Source organism: Lithobates pipiens, unplaced genomic scaffold (genome assembly GCF_037356315.1).
Source record: "Lithobates pipiens isolate NorthernLeopardFrog02 unplaced genomic scaffold, aLitPip1_a1.2 Scaffold_18, whole genome shotgun sequence".
NCBI lineage: Eukaryota > Metazoa > Chordata > Amphibia > Anura > Ranidae > Lithobates > Lithobates pipiens.
The window spans coordinates 516,762,219-516,780,715 of record NW_027507758.1 but is presented as its reverse complement, the minus strand read 5'-3'; positions in this window follow the sequence as shown (position 1 = coordinate 516,780,715).

Here is an 18,497-nt window from a genome sequence, read left to right as displayed (position 1 = left end):
CAGAAGGCTTTTTATCTTAATGCATTAGGATAAAAAACCTTCTGACTTAAGGCACCTAAACAGCATTTTAGATAAAGGATTTGTATATTTTTAATCTTGCACTTTAAGTCGTATTAAAAGACCCTCTGTGCACTAAATGCTATTTATTAAACATTGCTTTTTGGATTGGACATGTCCCCAATGGCAGTGCCCAGCTCTCCATGCCCTCTGTTCAAAAAATAGCTTGCCTCTAGACTCGGCTGCAATATACTTCAATGGGATTCGTATTACATTTGCATAGTTCCCAACTGTCCCTCATTTGGAGGGACTGTCCCTCTTTTGAGACCAAATCTCTCTATCCCTTCAGTTGTCCCTTTTTTTTTTTAATCTGTTGTGTACATCTCTATGCAAAATGTACTATTTTACTACCAAAAGTTACATTGCAGTTATGCTGCACTAAACACTATCTAACCTCTATATTACTTTATTTCTTATTTTGAAAATCCAACATAAATGAAAAACAGAGGTCAAAAAAGCACTTGTGTGGTTTGGCCAATCATTTTCTGTATATTAGATGTTTGTGGTCTGTGTATCTGGGGCCATAGCAGGGACATGTCCATCACTTACATATCGTGTGCCTCTTTATCATTGCAGAAAGTTGGGAGGTACGGTAGGCATTTGTGGTGGGTGGACTTCATACTGGTTTCCTTGAACCTGGCATGAATTGAGCCCAATCATGTCCACTTAATTCTAGTTACAAGTTCAAAGTTTACTCAATTTATTAATGACCAGCAGCATTACTAGTGTATTGCTTGCATGTGAGAGATAAAGTCATAATCATTCAGGTGCTCCTGCTGATAATCTCTGAGCAATGGACAATAAAGCTACACTGCTCTGATTGAAGTGCCCACCCACCAACATAAAGCAAAGTTTAAACTATGGAAAAGGATCATAAGCAGACAGAGAGATTGCACAATTTTTTTTTTCCATGATTGTGGCCATTATTAAAAGGCTCATAGAGGTAAGGTTGGAATGCATTTAAAGGAAATATCTAGTAAAATGGCAAAATCAGAATACCTTTAATTTATTAACTCTGGGTAGTTCGGACCACCCACTGGTAAACACATACTCATTGTGTAGTGATTTAGAATGCTTTTCAGTTTGATTTTCAGTATTTGAATACATTGTTTCTCTGCTAGGTTTAGGTAAATTATTTTTGGCCACAAATTTACCCATTTAGCTGAAATGAATTGAAGGTAGCCTCTAATTTTAGCATACAGTGCTGCTTAGGGTAGCCATACACAGCTCAATTTTCTCATGTTCAGTCTCTAGGCTGAATGAGAGAGGATCAATTGATTCCCCCACCCTTGCTAACAGCATAGATGGTGGAATCTCCAGTGTCGGCTGTCTCCAGGCTGTCTCCAGTCTCTGATAGGCAAAACTTGCTAACTTTAGGTTGGGTTCACACCCATGTAAGGGTTAACATGAGTTAGGGCTCATTCAAAGTAAAAACACCAAACACCACCCGAATTTTGCCTGATTTGAAAATGTTAAATTTTATTAAATATTTTCAGTTTTAAGCCAGCCCCTCTTAAATCTCCTTCATATATCGGGATGTAAATAAGAATAAAGAAGAAAAAGTTTCATAATGTATGGGCAAAAATGGTTGAAGGAACCATCAACTGTTGTTGATCTAGGCCCCTGATATATGCCTCAGTGACCTCTCTAGAGGCTTCCTGAGCTCCATTCATATATTCTATACCACCTGGGTTTCTAACAAGAGGAAATGGTCCGAAAGATAAATTCTAGCTTTGTGGACTGGTACGTGAGCCATTACTTTAGTTGTGTTCATTGTTAGATGTATTGTGTATTTAAAGTCACCAGTGTCCTCACCTGTACATGTTGGTTCCTTGGTGCACGTAACACTCTCTATACCGTTTAAATGAAAATGTTTAAATTAACCACTTAAGGACCGGAAGTATTTACACACTTCCTGACCAGGCCATTTTTTGTGATACGGCATTGCGTCATTTTAACTGACAATTGCGCAGTCGTGCGATGCTGTACCCAAACAAAATTGAGGTCCTTTTTTTCCCCAAAAAATAGAGCTTTCTTTTGGTGGTATTTGATCGCCTCTGCAGCTTTTTTTTTTTTGTGCTATAAACAAAAAAAGAGTGACAATTAAAAAAAAAAATTTGCTATAATAAATATCCCCAAAAATGTTTTTAAAAAACACATTTCTTCATAAGTATAGGTCAATATGTATTCTGCTACATATTTTGGTAAAAAAAATTGCAACAAGTGTATATTGATTGGTTTGCGCAAAAGTTATATCGTCTACAAACTATGGCATTTGTATGGTATTCTTCTTATTTTTCTTTTTTTTTTACTAGTAATGACGGTGATCTACGATTTTTGCAGTACATTGCAGCGGACAGACCGGACACTTTGACACATTTTTGGGACCATTGACATTTATACAGCGATCAGTGCTATAAAAATGCACTGATTACTGTGTAAATGTCACTGGCAGGGAAGGGGTTAACACTAGGGGGCTATCAAGGGGTTAAATGAGTTCCCTCTTGAGTGTTTCTTACTGTGGGGGGATTGGACTGACTGGGGGAGGAGACATATCACTGTTTGTAATTACTATAAACAGTAGATGTGTTTCTTCTCCCCAGTCAGAACAGGGATTTGTGTGTTTACACGCATAAATCCCCATTCTGGCTATTGTACCCGCGATCGCAGGTGGCCAGCGGCAATTGTGCATGCCGGCCACCTGCGAGGGATTAGAACTTGGATGGGGTTAAGAATCCATGGGAAGCCCAGAAAATCATTCTTGCATGGTTTGGGACAATTCAGATATTCTCCTCCTGCACAGCACTTGCTGCAGGCTGTCTCTCCTTCTCCCTCCAGCACAATTCTTCAGGCGCAGCTAGCACATGGCTAGGCCTAACTCTGGTTCCAGCCAGGCCTTAGCAAAGAGTACCTTATTACAGACAGGGGCCACGGGCCCCTATGATGTAGCAAATAACGTTCTTGTATTAGCTGCCCTCTTTGATGGACTACTGATCCCAGTCAGCCCGTTGCAGACCCAGACAGCTCTCCCAGCTGCAGCAGCCCAACTTTACTGCCAGTAACATCACAGTCTCTCCCACTGGCTCTACATCCATCTCAGACTGCCTTCCAGTCCGCTCCGGCATGCCTCTCCCAGCTCTCCCGACTATGCCTGTCACTCACCGACACCTGATGGATCCTTCCTGGAGATTTACCCAGCAGTATTCTCTGTTGTCCTCTCCTGCTCCTGTTCAGGACACCCTTAGGGTTGTGTGGGGTTCCTATTCAGCTCTGAGCCCCTGACCCAATGTCACTCCCCCCCCCCAAGACTGGGGGGCTCCCTCCTAGGCCCCAACAGCCTAACACTCCATCTCCAGTTCTTCCACCTGAACAACTCCTCCCCAGCTGGGCTGACCCTGGGTATTTAAGGAGACCTTCCCCCTGCCAATCCAGGTTTGAAATTGTCAGGGCTCCTCATAACACCCCAGCCAGCTCTACCTTTCTTCCATTCCTTCCTTCTAGAACCTCTAGAAAAAGAAGGAGGTAACCAAAAGATAAAGCTAGCTGTGAGTCACCAGCCTACTCTAAACCACTCCCAGCCCACAGATCAAAACAAATAGAAAAACTAGAAAAGTAGAGGGTCCTACACTTAGATAACAGAACTATCTTTTTTTCCCCTGTGCATAAAGTATTATCTATCTGTTCATAGTCCTCATGATTAAGACTGCACCCTTCTATCACATAATTGTGTAATATGTTATCTGATTTCTTCCCACTTCACCAAACCTTTACAAAACGAAAAGTTAGCAGCTACTGTAGCTGTTAACCTTTGAAAACATATACTTAACAGCTCAAAAAGTTTACAAAAACTGTGGTTCAGCCACATCTGGAGTATTCCATTCAGTTCTGGTCACCAATACTCGGAAAGGATGTGCTGGAACTTCAAGAGAGTCCAGAGAAGCGCAACACAATTAATAAGGGGATTGGAATACATCCATTACGAGGAACGATTACAGACATTAAACTTATTCTTTCTGGATAAGAGATGCTTGAGAGGTGATATCGATATACAAATATCTCTATGATGATCCCAGTGTAGGAAGAAAAATAAGGATATGGAACTCTCTTCCATAATCGATGGTGTCAGCAGCAAATATTGATAGTTTTAAAAAACTCTTGGATGTGCATCTTAGTAAACACAATATACAGAATATACAGAGACATGGGAAATGATTATCAACACAAACACACCCCACACAGGTTGAACTGGATGAGCTAATGTCTTTATTCAACTTTACCAACTACGTAACTATGAAGTCCAGCACTGTCTTCCTCAATCCAACAAAAAAAAATACTCTACCGCAAATTACCTGGAAGATTGGGAACTGATGCTCTTGCCTTTGGAATGTAGCAACAATCCTTTAATATAATGGAGCTAGCTACTCAATAACATATATTGCATTCTATGAGTAAGGCTTCGGCCGAAACACGTTAGTGTGTTACTGCTGTATAGTGTCATCTAGCTAATAAAGAAGTGATGCAATGGATGTTACCGAGTAGGCGGCTGAGGATTATTACTGTCTTCCTCACACTCAATTCATCACAGCTCTTCTGTTCATGCAAGCTGCCGTTTTGAATTTGGATGTCAGCTGGATCCAGAAGGCCATTTTAACCTACCCGGAAAACATACATTTTCTACAGTGCTGTTTTTTTTAAAAAAAATCATAAAATATTTTCAATTTTTTAGTCTTTTTTTTTTTTTTGCATCTTATTGCTGTTAAACTCCTAAAGCCTCTTTGTCTGCTTACATGCCCTTACTTCAGGGTTGATGATTACTCATCATTGCTTAAAGTGGTTGTTAAACCACTGTACTAAAATAGTATTATTCCCTCTGTATCATAATAAACATCTGTCCCTGTGTCTGTGTAATGTAAAATAAATGTTGATCTGTACCTGTGTAAGCTACGCTCCCTTGTTTCTTCAGCTCAGAGCTGAAGTGGATGGGGCCGAGCCGTCCTGCTGATGTCAGGCAGTGGAGAAGGGGGAGAGAGGAGAGAGCCAATGATCAGCTGAGCGCCTGGAGCTGTTTATACAGGTACAGATCAGTTGAGTTTTTACATTACACAGGCACATGGACAGATGTTCTAATGCTACAGAAGATGTATTATCAGATACAAGAGGATCAGAGTAGGGAGGAAGACAGAGGACACAGACACAGGGAGAGCTGCAGACAGGAGAGCTGCGGCTGACGGAATCACGCAAATATACCACGGTATCAGGGGCTCAGCAGCCATGATTATCATGGTCTGTTTTGCAGGGGGAGGGTATAGCCAGGCAGGATCAGCCAGGTTTTTTAGGGTATACAGGGGGCCAAATGACACAGCACAAGCACTGTGCTATATAACATACTTTAAAGGAACAGGATCAGATTATTATTTTTTGGGTTAACAAATGCTTTAAGACCAGCTTTCTAGGAAGATGGGGCAAAGTACTAAAGTACTACAAGTACTTTTCTACAAAATTACTTTGGAAAAAAAGTACTTTGTAACTTAAAAATTTTAAAACATAATGATAACTCTTCTTCTTTAAGGGCCCAATCAAATGCAGTTAGATGCATTTTTGACTTCATTACATCTCTATAGACAGTCCAAACTCCAAGTTATCCCATGGGTATAGTTGACACCATTGCAGTGCAATGCAGTGCAGTAAAAAAAAAAAGTACAGCATGCTGCATTTTTCCTCACACTAAATGCACTGAAAAACATTACAGTGCACATAAAAGCACAAAGAAAAAAAGAAGAAGGAAGTGAACAAACAGGAAACACGCAGATGGAAAAACACATTTCAACTGCATGTAAATGCACATAAAAACTCACATCAAATTCATGCACATGTGCACAAAAGAACATACGGTAGACATGCAGTTTCCGGTGTGAATGGGTCCTCAAGCTTATTTGAGATTTTAGTCATTATATATAGCTATAGTTATATATAGATACAGCTATAGAGTATATAGCTGCTTTAAAGCTGAACTCCGGGAATAAGCATAAAAATAATATTGACTAAAAATAATATTGACTAAAAAACATGTGTATTCTTACCTAAATATTGGTGTCCATTGTGTATTTCTTCCAGATCTGTGCTGTAATGCAGCATACCTCCCAACTTTTTGAAATGGGAATGAGGGACACCTATCAGCAAAAGTATGCAGACATATGACACACACCTTGCCACACACCCTTTGTTTCGTTCCATTACGTTTCGTATTAGCCATTAATTAATATTTCGTAATTCGTGTCCGAAATTCAATTTGGATTCGTACAAAATATGAATTTTTGTTCGGTTTTTTTACTTTTCGAAACAATTACGAACGTTCGTTATGATGAATTTAAAAAGCAAAAAAATACCTTTCTCAATATGGCAGTCGTCGACTCATTATGCTCATTACGAGGGGCTCCCACCATCCATGTGCTGTGCTGACTTCCTCCTGGGGCTGTACCCCTGCTGTGCTTATTATGAGGGGCTCCAACCATCCCTGTGCTGTGCTCATTATAAGGGGCTCCCACCACCCCTGTGCTGCGCTGACTTCCTCCTGGGGATGTACCCCTGCTGTGCTCATTATAAGGGGCTCCCATCACCCCTGTGCTGTGCTGACTTCCTCCTGGGGATGTACCCTTGGTGTGCTCATTATGAGGGGCTCCCACCATCCCTGTGCTGTGATGACTTCCTGGGTTTTTAACTTCATCATAACGAATAATCGTAATTATTACGACAATAATAAAAGGATATTACCAAACATTCTTATTTTGTCCAATTCGGAATCTCCCATTGACTACTAGTACCAGTCTCCCACTCCCATATTAAAAAAGGTAATTTTCCCAACCCTCACTCAGCAGCAGAAGAAAACCTCAGGTCAACAAAACACCAGTCACATTTCCGTTGTAATGGAATTTGGACCCAAAATTCGTCAACGAAATTTCGTATACAATTGGGAAGCACAGAAATTTGTATTTTGGATGCTTCAGAATGTACACATTTTCAGAAATTCGTACGAATTTTCGTTTCGTACAAAACAAACTGCACATGTCTAATATACAGTATATCAGGATGGAAGAATTTGTCATATTTTCAAAGTACTTCTGGTTTTATACTCTGCACCCTGCTGTCACATAATTCAGTAGTATGCAGTGTTACCAACCGTCAGTATTTTTACTGGCAGCCAGTAAAAAACAGGCAATTTTCTCCTGCCAGTAAATGCGAGTAAAAAATGTTGCCAGTAAAAAAGATGGCTGTAACGCTCGGCCTGGAGCCAGCTGAAACCATACAACAAGGATCTGCAATTAACGGACCTCCAGCTGTTGCAAAACTACAAGTCCCATCATGCTTCTGCCTTTGGCTTGTCATGCTTGTGGCTGTCAGAGTCTTGCTATGTCTCATGGGACTTGTAGTTCTGCAACAGCTGGAGGTCCGCTAATTGTTTATCCCTGTCATACAAGTACCTGCTACAGTGTGTTTGGGCGGCTCTGGTGGAGGCAGTGCCTGAGCATGTCCTGTGATGTCATGGTGCAAGGGAGCCAAGCAGAGAGGCCAGAGCCTTGTGTGTGGGTCTGCGGGGTGGGAGCAAACGGGCCGTGAGCGGGATCATCAGTGCTTTTTGGACTGGAGGGACCACCTGGCTTGGAGAGAGACTGTCACTGTGGGGATGTGTCATGTCGGTAATCTGTACTGCTGCACACTGCTGTCAGTATCACTGTGAGAGTCAATTTCATGTGTGCGCCGCCCATTCTAATTTCCTAACAAAAATATTACAGCACACACATGCAAAACTATCATTTACCTCCAGCAAGGCTTAAGCCCACTTACTGCGACAAAGTACCCCATGATTAGTGGGTCCTACACATTCCATAGATTGGGAGATCCTGCTTCTCTGAACCATGGGAGCTATACTCCTCTATATGGGAGAACATGAGGTATCCACCATGACACAGGTGGTCACTAATGAGAGGTACTTACTGAGGGAGTGGGGTGCTCCACCTAAAAGGATTTGGTCAGAATCCATACAATAGACACACAAGATATTTTGGGGGCACACCCTAAAAAAATGCATAAAGATGGTGCTGCCATAAGACCATACAACAGAACAAAAATATTACAGCACACATGCAAAAGTAACATTTACCTCCAGCAAGGCTTTTTAAAAACACCTAGACATTTTCAAAAAACATTATCAAAAAATATGGGGATTTGGTCACACCATACTACTATACGGTGCTTAAGCCCACTTACTGCGACAGAGTACCCCATGATTAGTGGGTCCTACACTATCCATAGACTAGCAGCTCCTGCTTCTCTGTACCATGGGAGCTATACTCCTCTAATAGTGGTCACTAATGAGAGGTACTTACTGAGGGAGTGGGGTGCTCCACCCAAAAGGATTTGGTCAGAATCCATACAACAGACAAACAAGATATTTGGGGGGCACACCCTAAGCCTTTCTGGAGGTAAATGTTAGTTTTGCATTGGTGTGCTGTAATATTTTTGTTCTGTTGTATGGTCTTATGGCAGCACCACCCTTATGCATTTTTTAGGGTGTGCCCCCCAAATATCTTGTTTGTCCATTCTAATTTCCTGTCCCTGAGCTACTTACTATATCTAAAATAAAATAAGAAATATGTTTTTTTCCCCCTTATTATCTACCTCAAATCACATTGCTAATTACATATTATACTTGTTTGTAGCCTAAATAGTGAAATTTGTACTTACAACTATAATTTTGTAACTCTTGGAAATGCCAGTAAAAACTTGGCTGTGCCAGTAATTGTTGGGTGACGTGTCAGTAAATTTCAATCTGTTAGGTTGGCAACACTGGTAGTATGCAATGTTGCTCTCATACATAGTAGTATATGTACGCTGCTTATTCCATTATTTAGAAAAGGAATATTGTACACATATGTGCTACATAGTAGCAAAAATAAATTGGGTCTAAAGACAAGTCGATGATCTGCAGCCATTAAAATACAATGATATACAAAAATACAATACGACCTTCACAGGTTCCTGTTTAGGCTCATTGAGAACGATAGTAGCGGTTGTAAGGATTTGGCTAGCAGGGCAGCTAACTGCACATGAATGTCAGAATACAAACCTGCAGCTAAGATGTTGCAGTTTTTTACATTTGTCATGTCTGACAGCAGTGTGCCTTTCACAGTACTTCTCATTGTGAAAATGTATTGCTTGATGTGTTTAATTTGCTAAGATTCACTAAAGATGTCGCTCACCAATAAATGAAATAAATTAAAACATGGTTACGTTGTCTTTTGGCAAACATAACTGACATGCCTCAAACTCTAAAGCCTTGCCAAATCCATTGGTTCTTTGTGAATCAGCACAGTTTAATTCTATCCTTAATCCGATCCTTGCAGAGCAAGTTAGGGGTCATGGGTCAGCAAGCACTTCTGCAGGGAGGGCCAATTTGAATCTATACAAGCTCTTACCTAGCAGGCAGCTGCTGGAAACAATTCTCCATGTGCCGTCTCTCACTGCTTATTCTGACAATCTCCTGTTGCCATAAAAAGCCGTTTTTTCAACAGCACTCAACACATTCAGAAAGCCTACAATGACTGTGCAACATTCAACTGTATTGGGGAACATCTGACATCAATTTTCATTTGTCTGTACACTTTCTTTAACTTAGCCTGAGAAAGACAAGATATTTTGCATTCGTAGCCTTAAGAATGAGGTATTCAATACAATAACAATGAACAAGAGTGATCCGACTCTAAAGAAATGAATTAGCAATGCATTGTTTGTGCATCTGCTAAAAAAAAAAAAAAAAAAAAGGATCAAAAACAGCTCAAAGTACTTGATGTAGGATTTAAAGAATTAGTAAAGACAGAAAAACATACCTTGTATTAATAAAACTTTTTCTTCCATCTCTAATGTTTTTTTCACTTTTTTTTTTCAAGTTTCTGTGAAAAATATGTTCCGCCATTCTATGGAGTCTGAACTACCTTAAAACATAGTAAAGGCTGCTTTAACCACTATCAGCCCCTGTATAAATATCATTGGCAGGGAAGGGGTTAACACTAGAGGGCGATCAAGGGGTTAACTGTGTTCCCTGACTGTGTGTTCTACCTGTAGAGGGAGGGGACTGACTATAAGAGATGACAGATCATAGTTCTTAGCTATTAGGAACTCATGATCTGCATCTCTTCTCAGAACAGAACAGGGATTTGTTTACACACATACGCGCCCCCGTTCTGCCTCTCATGCCCGCGATTCCTTGTGCCCGGCGGTCATCGTGATCACCGGTCACGAGCATCGGCACCATCCGAGTGCAGTAGGCACGCACCTGCTATCCCACTTAAAGGAGCCGAAGTATAGCTACGACGGCTCGCTGGACCGCACCAACCTGCCACAATATAATGGCGGCGGCTGGTCGGCAAGTGGTTAAAACACAAGTGAACCAATTAAGTGGGTCTATATAAAAAACATCAGGAAAGGTAGTTAAGGGAGAAATATATTTTGGTCATACTTCTCCTATGGGTCACAGGAGTGCAGTTTACTTTGTGCTCCTGTGACCTAAGGCTAAGGTCCACTGTTGGTTGATGCCAGTCCAGGCTCAGATAAGATCCTGACCATATGGGCGGGATCCCCCCAGAAGTCTGAGAGGTTAAGCCAGCCCCTCCTGCCCCTTCCACAGCCACACACACCACTAAGTGCTGGAAGATAGAGCATAGAGCCGTTGACTGGCAGCCACAGCTCCCTACTCTGAGCGAAGGGGGAGAACTGAGCAATCAGCAGTGTTTGAGCACTCAGTTCTCAGTGTAATGGTGGCAGGGGACAGATGCAGCGTTGGATCAATGCTGCATTCACCTACAGTAGGTGAGTATAAATGTTTGTTTTTTAACAGTCCCAAACTTCTCTTTTAAGTGTATATTAACAATAAAAAAAAGTTAATACAGCTAGTTTAGGCCGGGTTCACACTATAGCGATGCGGGAACGCCGCGAATCCGCGGCGTTTACCCGCATCGCACACCTCCCGCCGGCAGTTCACACTGCCCTATGCGGACGGCTGGGAGTGTCAATGTTATGTTAATGACACCCCCAGATCCGTCCGCATATCGCAGTGCGATCTGCCGACTCGCACAGGAATCGGATCGCATGGTGTGAACCCCCATGCGATCCGATTCTGTTGCGGACCCAAAAAAGGGTCCCGTGCGAGTTTGCTGCGGGAGCGCTGCGAATTCAGCCATACTATCTGTATGGCTGAACTCGCATCGCTACGGAGATCAGATGTGATTTGCTGTGCGAATCACATCCGGATCTCCCCCCGCAGCGGTGTGAACCGGGCCTTAAAGGATAGGTTCAATGAATTACAAGTCCCTTGTAAAATGAGTCTGCAGCAAACAGCTTGTAGTTTTCAATGAACTGCAAGTGTGCTGGTGAGCAGCCTCTTAGTTTATTGATTCTTCCTGCTCTTCAGTAAATCCCTACCCATATGGAGGTATGGACAGACAGCTGTACTGAGTTTCTGTAGAAGTCGGTGATTGATGCCACAATAAACAGATCGCGGGTGCAATGCATTGCAGGCTGCTGTGAAAAAAAATTATAAAACATGTGCGTTTCATTTTTTATTTTTTTATTTTACTAAAGGTGAACTGTCCTTACTCATCAGAATTTGACTCTTGTAATCTCCTGTATTGGAAACAGTATGGGCACCAGGAGCTAATCAGCTACATAGAATATGTAATGTAGACACCCTGACCCGAGCAGAATAGTTTGTTGGATGGTATCAGCCCAATCTGATTTATATTGCTGCAATTAATTAGTTATTCCCAGCAGTATTCCTGTTGTTTTATGCCTGCAGCCAGTAGGTGTCACCGGTGCCTCTGGTAAAAGAGTGAGAGGCCACAGTAATACTGGGTTATGTATATTTGCGTTCTGTCTAGCCAACCATTAGGAGATTTATTGCCAGTGGTGTCTGATAGGGAGGACATAATTATTTGTGGTTGACGTGGTGATGTTCTCGTAACCCCCCAGGCTTTGTCCTGGGGAGGTGTGCTGTCAGGTTGTCTGACCTTATAAGTCTGTAAGCTGTATGGAGCCTAAAATGGGACTGCTAATGGAGGCCTAGAGTTGGGCCACAAGCTGTCACACCCATCTAGGATTGAGAACCAGTAATGGAAGACTCTGCTAGAGAAAGGAACTGGAATCTTGCAGGGGCCTGGTGATTCTCCTGGGAGAAAGCACAGATAAGTCTCTTATCTGGCTGGGAGTGTTTTTTTACAGTGTTGCTGGTCTCAGCATGAAGGTTGCGTATCTGGAGTCTGTAAGTGTTGCAATGGGTATCTGCCATCCTTAACCCTCTTTTCCTGTGTGTTTGCACAAACAAATCTCTAAAATAACACTAAATAAACTAGAACCTTATGTTTCTCAATGAACACCAGCCTGTCCTGCCACTGGGGGTCCCTCACAAGTTATGACAATGAACATGTGCATAGGAGTAGAGAGCAGAGTAAACAGTGGAATGAACTCATCAGTCTAAGGATCTATGTTGACAGGCTTTTGTTCACATCAGATGGGTGGTTTTGCACCCCCACACATGTCTAAGGGAATGCAAAACTGCTTGAAGCAGGTCATATGCACTTGTCAATGAACTATTAATGATCTCAGAAGCCTTTCAAACTAATTACAAACTATTACCAGGGACATAAGCCCTAAGCTCGTCAACACAAACTATATTTCTGCTCCTTCATTGTCTAATCAACAGAGTGTTAACCACTGGAACAGCGAACTCCATTGAAGTCTTCGGGAGCCAAACATTAGAAATCAAAAGTGCCCATTTTGAATGCTTATATGCAAGTAATTGGCCATAAAAGGGGTATGGGGGTCCGGGTACTGCCCTGGGGGACATGTATCAATAAATAAAGCATAAAACCCCATATACCCTATCCTTCACCCACAGTATCAATGCATTTATTTATTTTTTTAAATATTGTTTTTTCCGGAAGCAATGGTTTTAATGATGCTTAAAGTTCAAAAATAAAAATGAAAAAGTCCATTAAATATAGTGCCTGGGGGTCCCCTTGGTCTGCCTGCACTGCCTGCAAAGTGGCACATCTGTAGCATATATAGAACATGCCGCAGAAAAAAGGACATTTCTAAAGGAAAATAGAAAAACGAGTCAAACCACATTTAAATTGGACCAAGGTTGCAATTGCTGCCACCCGGCTATTGAAAAAAGAAAAAAAGAAAAAAAAACAGCATGGGGTCCCCTCCCCAGACCCTGATTTATGATGGATTTACATCGGGGAACACTGTTTTTTTATTTTTTATTAATTAATAAAGGAATTGTCAAAAACTGTCTCTGTGTTTTTATTACTTTTTGACACTTTTTGGTGTAAAAGTAGGGGTACTATCTACCCTATACTCATTCACATACTGGGGGGGGTTGTTAACTGGGGACCCTCTTGTTAAAGGGGGCTTCCAGATTCAGATAAGCCCCCTACCCAGGGCTGCGAGGAAGAGACCCTTGTCCCCATCAACATGGGGACAATGTGCTTTGGCACCCCCCATGTTGAGGGCATGTGGCCTGGTATGGTTCAGAAGGGCGGGTGCTTGCTCACCCCCCCCCCCCCCCTTTCCTGACTTGCAAGGCTGCATGCTCCGATAAAGGTCTGGTATGGATTTGGGAGAGGACCCCACACCATTTTTTATTTCATTTTTGTGTGGGTTTTCCTTCAAAATCTAACAGCGCATAGTGCATTGCAGGCCATTCAGTGGGGTGAACGCCCGCCATACTCCCTACAAATTCAGGTGTTCCCTAACTGGAGAGAACAGCCAAAAAGCCAGGCCATTCACCCAACCTTAATAATCACTTAGCCAGTGAAAAATTACTGAGGCCAAGGAGTATGTTAATAATGATGCCTTTTTACAAACAGCCGCCAGATTTTCCACAGAAGATATTGAATAGACATTCAGTACCATAACGTATGGTGGGTGATCCTTCCACATTTATTTTCAATATTTATACACTGCTGACATATTACATTTTAATTTTCCTGTCACACTCATGCATATACTTCAACTTCAGTAATCAACTTTAAGGGCATCAATTAACCTATCAGTACAGTTTTAGGAAAATAAGAAGATTCAGAGGGAAGCCACATTAACGATGGGAAAACATACAAAGCCCAAACAGATAATACCCCAGAATGGGATATTAACTCAGGATTCTGTGTTAGCCACTTTGTTCAGGCATAGCATTTGTGCTTTGAGCATTGTTTTAAAACTGACCAGTTTGACTCCGGTGGATTCATTGCAATAGGACTAAAAAGCCATAACATGGCAGGTGTGTGCCTGGAAGGAATGCTCCTAGTTGGCACTGGGGAGGAGGTACCATCAGGAGGAAAAAAAAGGCTAGTATGGGGTTTTTGAATTACAGAAGGCCATAGCAGGTGAGGTTGGCACTGAAAAGCACACATAACTCCACCACCATGGATACTGTAACTGAGTTTGGCATTTTTAGGCTAAAAGCGGCTCTTTAATGCTACCCAAATAGTTACCCCATTGTGTATATGTAACATCTATCTGTATCTGCATTTACCTGCAAATATTCTGAAGAGGCATATTGCGTATAACATATGGTACAAAATATCAATTTTATTGCCTTTTTCTCTAAATTTAACAAAATATGAATTGCCTTTACCAGTTATATTTTCACACTAATTACTGAGCTTTGGATAAGAAGACTACAGCCTAAATGCCTGAGAAACACGAGAAATACATTTCTTTGTTAATGTGTTTGTGCCATAAAACTCCCCAGCACAGTTGATTCTCACACGATGGCTTGAAGAGGTTGCAGGTGTTCTGATATACGATGGCAACAAATATTTGAACTCGTTGGGATGGTAATTTGGAAGTTGGATCCTCCAGTCATAATACTAACAGGTGCACTTTACAACATTGCCTTGATTTAATAGAGGTTTTTTACTTTAAGGTAGTTGCATAGGCATAAAATGAAATCTCTTTTAGTACATTGCTAAGGGAAATTGCTGGCACTATTTTCCAATGTTTGACAAAGCTTTCCACACCTGTCAGTTACTAGACTTGCCGTTTCCTACATTTGTCATTGATATTAATACAGGGAGGGAAGCAAAAGGAAGTAATACCGTAACGTATATTGCAATAAAATACTAGCAGTATGTTCATTTTGTGTTTATTTATCTTGGAGGACATTTGCAAGTCAACCTATAAATGTTTTCACACAAGATCTATTCAACTTTCACCTAGGATTCACAAATTTTTCAAATTGAATCCATTTTCACCTGGTAAAATACCATAAAAGTGATTGGGCAGCGCTACAGCCACCCAGATGAATATTAAAGTAAAGCCAGGGGGTGGCTGCACATAACAGAAACAAGCTCATGATGAGCTTGTTTTAATCTTGTCAGACGTATCAGATACATCAAAAGAGCTAAATGGGTCAAGCAGTTACAGAAACAGGTTTTATCTTAAGCGTACAGTACAGGATATGGGCAGAATATTCATAAAACCTGGGTTAAAGGCTGATAAATAACTTCAGGTGATTGGACACTGGCAAAGCTTTTGAGGACGCACCCCCTGTACTTACCCCTATAAACCAAAAGTCCTCAGTTTCTTGCTAGTGCCCTAGTTAATAATTTTACTTCAGATCTTCAGTCAACTCTTCAATGAACTTCTCACTATTTTCTTTTACCACTGCATTCGGATTGGTACAACCTCAGTCCTAACCTTGGGAAGCATACTCGTCCTTCACAACTCGGGTACAGCCCATAATGTTGCCTCGGGTACAAGAACCTGCATTTATGCACACCTCTGCACTGTGTGCAACATATGTAGTCATATGTAGGGTGCTACACAGGTCCAGGGCAAAATGTCCATCCCTATAGAATCCAGACCTGAAGACCCCTTTGGGGGCATGCCAACCATGAAGAGTGAAGCATGGATCATATATAGGGACCAGTGACATGAGTTATTCTGTTTATTGAACTATTACTGTAGCCCTCCTGAATAGTATGTGTTTATATCAGGAAACTGGAAATGTACTTGAAATTCATTCACTTCACTGTGTAAACTTTTCAAACTTAGTCTCAGATGGATGGCCAGGCATAACATCACACCACAGGTTGAACACTTTACTGCCACTTCTGCCTAGAGTCCTTATAAGGTACTCAGGTACTTCCTCCTTCCCTTTTGCCACAAGGCCTTTGCAACAGGGCAGTCTGCACCTGGGTTGCTGCGTACTCCTTTTTTAAACATGCTTGCCTCATGTCCACAATCTATTCTATGGGTACCGCCCACAGGAATATTCTCAGCAGTGTCAATGGCAATGGCAAGACAAGCGACCTGTTTGACTAAGGCAGATTTTTCTGCAACTATCTCATGATTTCTCCAAAAACTAATGGCTTTATTTCAGCCATCACTGTCCAGGGCTCAAAAACGCCAGGCTCCTTCTCAAACTCCACCTTCTCTATCTGAGTTGAATCCCGATATGCCCAGTGCCCACCTTAGACGATAGACATATTTGGGAAAGAGGGTGTTGGAAAATATTTAATCTGAAGGTATTTATTGTGTTCTGAATTAGGTAACTTCAAATATCTTGCAGATATTGAAATGATTTAGCACACTTTACAGCAAAGATAATTATAGATTGCATATTTGACTGCATTTGGGAGATATGCTTTGAAAAATTGAAGCTCCTCAAAAGCTCGAGTGAAGAAAGGACAATTGACTATTCCTATGAGAGGTAAATGAGGGAAAATTTGTTTACAGGAAACTTTCACTAAAGCCCATAGTTTTAGGGAGTGTCATAGGATAAGGTCGGTGAAGGTGGGGCAATATACAGTATCAGCGGGGTCAGATTAAGCTGTAATAGGGATTGTTTAAGTTTCTATATTATTTGAGAAGACCCAGAGAAGGAGCTCTTGAGATACATGCAAAGAAGCAAGTGAGTGTAAAAATGAACTATGCTGTACTTTAATTTTAATACAGTTAACTTTAAGGCTAGGTTCACATTGCTGCGATGCGGGAACGCCGCGAATCCGCGGCGTTTTCCCGCATCGCATACCTCCCGCCGGCAGTTCACACTGCCCTATGCGGACGGCTGGGGGTGTCAATGTTATGTTAATGACACCCCCAGATCCGTCGGCATATCGCAGTGCGATCTGCCGACTCGCACAGGAATCGGATCGCATGGTGTGAACCCCCATGCGATCCGATTCCGTTGCGGACCCAAAAAAGGGTCCCGTGCGAGTTTGCTGCGGGACCGCTGCGAGTTCAGCCATACTATCTGTATGGCTGAACTCGCAGCGCTACGGAGATCGGATGTGATTTGCTGTGCGAATCACATCCGGTTCTCCCCCCGCAGCGGTGTGAACCCAGCCTAACTGTAATTTTGAAAGCACTGGAAATGAACACAGTGGTGCAAACTAGGGTGAATGGAAAACATTGATTTTACTGTATATGAGCTCTGAATGCATTTATAAAATGTACCTAAAAGCCTCTGGTTTAAGCAAACCCTTAGAATTTAGGGTAATTTGTCATCATGTAGGGTTAGGTGTGTAAGCAGGGCTTACTGAGGTATTAGTGCTGGCTGTGTTCAGTTTTTCTGGGGTTAAGTGTATTTTCTTCTGTGGGCTAAGTGTATTTTCTTTAAATAATGCTTCTCAGCAGAAGTGGTGCTACCCGAGAAGCTAGGGTTAACTAGAAAAGAAACATATAAAAAGAGATCAGCTTGTGTGAGAGAGAGCTCCAGGATAGGAACAGAGGGGATGGAGCCTTGTGTCATGTGAAGCTGTACTGAACATGTGGCCTCCCTTTTGGGGTACCCAGTGGGGGTATATAATGATGGATATGGACACTTATGAAAGGACTTTTCTTGTCTAGAAGGTATAATTTGGGCAGCCTAAGCTAGGATGAATTAGAGCGTTGTATGGAAGGATCTCTGAGAGACTGTGCCACATTAACTTTGTAATTTACAAGACTTTCAAGTAAAAGTTCATAAAGTTACCAAATGCCTGACCTATAAAGGGTTGAATGTAAGAGCGTATCAGAAGAACAAGGCTTTTACTTAAAAGGGGGTGAAGAAGAGGAAGCACGCCACAAAGGAGCTGGTGGGAGAAGCAGCCATATCATGAGTAACCAGTTGAGTTGTGTGGAATCGTATAGCAGGCAGCAAGAGTTATGTGACTTGGCATGGAAGATGTGACCCTGGTAATGAAGGGGTTGGTGAACTAGAACCCTCCCTAGTGACCTTTACCATAAATCTTGGGACCAATCTTGCGACACAGGGAACCTATGTACCTAGCCTGGAGGTCACAAGGAGGGAGGGAGAAGTGAATCCACATAAAGTATTCAAGCTTGTTAGAAACAGAGAACTGAGTTGTGAGGTGGCAGTAATGGCTGAGCTGGTGGAGCAG